The following is a 3577-nucleotide window of genomic DNA, read 5'->3' as shown; positions in this document are numbered from 1 at the left end:
CTGTGCCTCCTGGGAGGTGTAGTCATGTAACGTCCTGTACTACACACAAATGGTATCCCCCCAGATGACTACACTTCAACTGAGAGTTGCCAAACAGAGGTCTTTGGACAGATGAACTCTGGGCTGGCATGTGGAGTGACAATTAAAGGGCAAAAGTTGAGCTGTAGACATTCACAATATAGCATTTAGGTGACTTTTTTAGTGTTGTGACTTACCAGACTCCACTCCCCCAGGTATTGCTGTCAAGTTCTCAGGATGCAGGATGGCCAAGACCTTCTCCTCCCAGGGAAATAGGTGTAATGGAGCACTGAGAGGGCCACAACCAGTCTTCTTGGACTGCAGCTGGTGCCTGGAGACTAGGAAACAGACCTTGCCCCTGAAGCTGTTCCACCTCTCTTGATGTCGTCGTTTGTGCGCAGGGTGATGCCTACAGCATTGGCTCTATCGACTATCCTGTCCCACATTTCTATTTTCCTACTGAGAGGAGTGTGCTGGGCTTGTGCTCCAAACAATTGTGGCTCTAGTCTTATGATTTCAGCCACCATGACTCTTAACTCATCTTCTGAAAAATGTGGATTTTTCAACCATGAAAAGGTGGGAAAAATAAACGGGTGACAGGGACTTACTATACAAGGGAACTGCAAAATGGTGTGAGTGGACAAAGGTGTGTGCTGGGTGTGAAAAGAGATGGTGAGAAAAAAGTAGTGCTTAGTATCTGTGCTGCTGTGTTGAATTATTGGCTCTGGCTTCTGTGTATTGCAGTGTAAATGCAAAGGATTGTGGTGCATGAAGGGGTGTGTTTTATACTGTGCTTTTCAGATGTGTCCAGTGTGGCAATGTGTATCAGCTCTGTTGTTTTCAAATCCATCCAATGTGTTGTTGTGTATTACTTTGCCGACCGCGAGCCTCCGTGGTTTGGACTGCCATTGGTTGACCACCATGGGTGCCCACCACTGTGCTTTGTCCTTGTAATACAGTCAGTGTTTGGTCGCTGTGCTGTTGGGGCTGGAGGTTGAACTGCCTACTCCCGGGCCTCTGCACCACTGCCGGTTTGCCTTTTTTTGGTTGGCAGTTGGCGGTCCTGCCTGTTTGACTCGTAATGCGGAGGTCTGAGAGACCACCAACATGGCGGTCTTTTTAGGACTCCTGACATGGCGTTCTGACTGCCCAACTAGTAATGAGGGCCTTTGACTGTGTCTAGATGTTTTGTGTTGATGTGTTTTAGAAGGAAGGGATGATGGGGTTCAATTATTCCACTATATGGGGACACATTTAAGGGTATCTGAATGTGAACTGGCAACATTGTACTTTTTCTATGCATCAGTTAAAATAAGAAGTAATTGTAAATGTTGTGCTGTTCTCTTTCTTTGGAGACCGGAACTCTGTAATTAAGAACAAATTTGAGTGTTTAGCTCACAAAGGGAGTTATTGAATCTTCAAGGGATATTTTGTTGGCTCTGCTAGCAAACAAGGCAAGATAATCAGAGTGTAAGAAACGTGGTGATCTGAGATTTAGTCAACACTCTACAGAGGAGAAACACCTGCTGCAAATCCTGAAGGATGGAGCTGATGTGTTCTTGAAGAGCCGGTACAGATATGACCCGTGATGCTGCGTTATCAACCAGAATACCAAAGCACAACAGTTCTGTCAAATCACATAATGTAATGAACGCTTCTTTGATGGTGGTTTTAGAGTAACTTATTTGCTCACCAGACAGCATGGCCACAATTAAAAAAGCTATTGAAGGTATGAAAAGAACCCAGAGAAGCTTCATTGTGCCAGCTCGAGACATGATGACAAGAGAGCTTGAGGGATGGCTGTCTGCAATTATAGGTAGAGGCTCTACTTTTGAACTGGGTTGACATTGATGTAGTTGTACGAAACTGGTAGTCTTCTTATGTATAAATGGACAGGATAGGATTTATGGAGGAATTTAATCTTCTAAGCCTATCTTTGTTACTCTCTGTGGTTGGACTTAATATTATGTGTAGACTTATGCCTGCAGTGTACTATGTAAATTCACAGAAACAAAGTAATCAAATTATAGCTTGGTTTAAAATGTTTTTTTTAAAGCAGGAATAATAAAACAATAATATTTGTTCACTAAAAATACACAGCACAAAGATGTGTTGTTTGCACTGTTTTGCATTGTTCACAAAGGACTGTCCAAAAGCACCAAATCACACCAGACAACACATACATTTAACATGATGCACAGACATGCCTTGTAATCAGTAGTCTTCCTGCTCCCAATAATTTTAACAACTAGAAAACACTATACTGAAACACATCAACAGAGGAAATTAGACCTTTTATGATTCCCGGCAAAGTGTTCATTACAAATTGTGTCGAGCTGAGAAATACAAGGCAATAAAAGCATAAGGTGCTCCCCCAAGGGAATGGTCTTTAAACGGAAGAGGCGATGAAGGGACCCTTAGCCTCAGTTTCCCTCGTTGATCCATTAATTGGTGCAGCTAGTGTAAGAAATCAGCTCGTCTGGCTTGAACCGCAAGTTGATCTCCTTGCTGGCACTTTCCACAGAGTCACTGCCATGGCATATGTTTCTGCCAACCTGGACCAACTCCCCAGAAGGTCCCAGGTTTGGAATCGACAGGGTTTGTCTCTCCCAGCATTACCCTGCCAGTCTTCACCATATTAAATCCTTCTCAGACCATAGGCACAACAGGGCCCATGTATTTAACCAAACCGGGGTGGAATGGGAGATCCTTCAGGTCAATGTAGTGTTATTTTAGAAGTTAATTGGAGACCTGCATAAACTTCATTGCCACCAGTCGGTAACCCTGCTCAAAGCGCATGATTATCTCTCCTACCAACCCCCATTGAACGCCATCTGGCTTGATGCAAATGAAGGTGTGTTCTGTGATACCGTTACCAGGCATGTTCCTGCTGGAGGGAATGCTATATTTCCTCCATCAATGGAGTCTACGCGAGGCGAGGGAGAGCAAAAGAGATTCCAACACAACCCTGAAGCCACATTTTGCCAACCATCCGGCATTATGTCACCAAATGTATAAATGATCATTAGAGAAAAAATTAGAGCAGGTGTGCTTTAAGATTTATGAAAAGTGGCTGTTAGACCTGACAGCCTTAAGGAGGTCTTCCCCTAAAATTTTTGCCTACCTCCTCCATTTTTCTGACCTCCTTTCTGCTGATATTAGGACTCTGTGCACTTTACCACTGCTACCCATGGCCACAGTGCTTGTGCTCTCTTCCCTAAACAAGGCAACGTTGGCTTATCCCTATTTGGCCCTTTTTAATTGACATATAAGTCCTGTGTAAAGTGCACTACATGTGCACAGTGCCTGTAAATTAAATGTTACTATTGGGCCTCCAGTACTGATTGTGTGACTCAATTAAGTAGCCCTTTAACCACGTCCCAGGCCTCCATTGCAGAGCCTGTGTGCAGTTTCACACTGCCATGTCAACCTGGCGAAATAATCCTTTTGCCAGGTGCAAACCTTCACTTTTGACACACGTAAGTAACCCCATAGGTAGGCCCTGGGGAACCCAGGGGGCAGGGTACAATGTATTTAAACGGCAGACATGTATAGTGGA

The 3577-nt window shown here is 44.1% G+C and overlaps 1 pseudogene; it reads right to left on the bottom strand.

The window, feature by feature from the left end:
* Positions 1 to 2441: 2441 nt before the first annotated feature.
* On the bottom strand, positions 2442 to 2901 carry LOC138246857 (nucleoside diphosphate kinase B pseudogene; annotated as a pseudogene).
* Positions 2902 to 3577: the final 676 nt, after the last annotated feature.

This window comes from Pleurodeles waltl, chromosome 7 (assembly GCF_031143425.1).
Source record: "Pleurodeles waltl isolate 20211129_DDA chromosome 7, aPleWal1.hap1.20221129, whole genome shotgun sequence".
In the NCBI taxonomy this organism is placed as follows: domain Eukaryota; kingdom Metazoa; phylum Chordata; class Amphibia; order Caudata; family Salamandridae; genus Pleurodeles; species Pleurodeles waltl.
The sequence above is the reverse complement of the archived record's forward strand: the minus strand, read 5'-3'. Positions and strand labels throughout refer to the sequence as shown.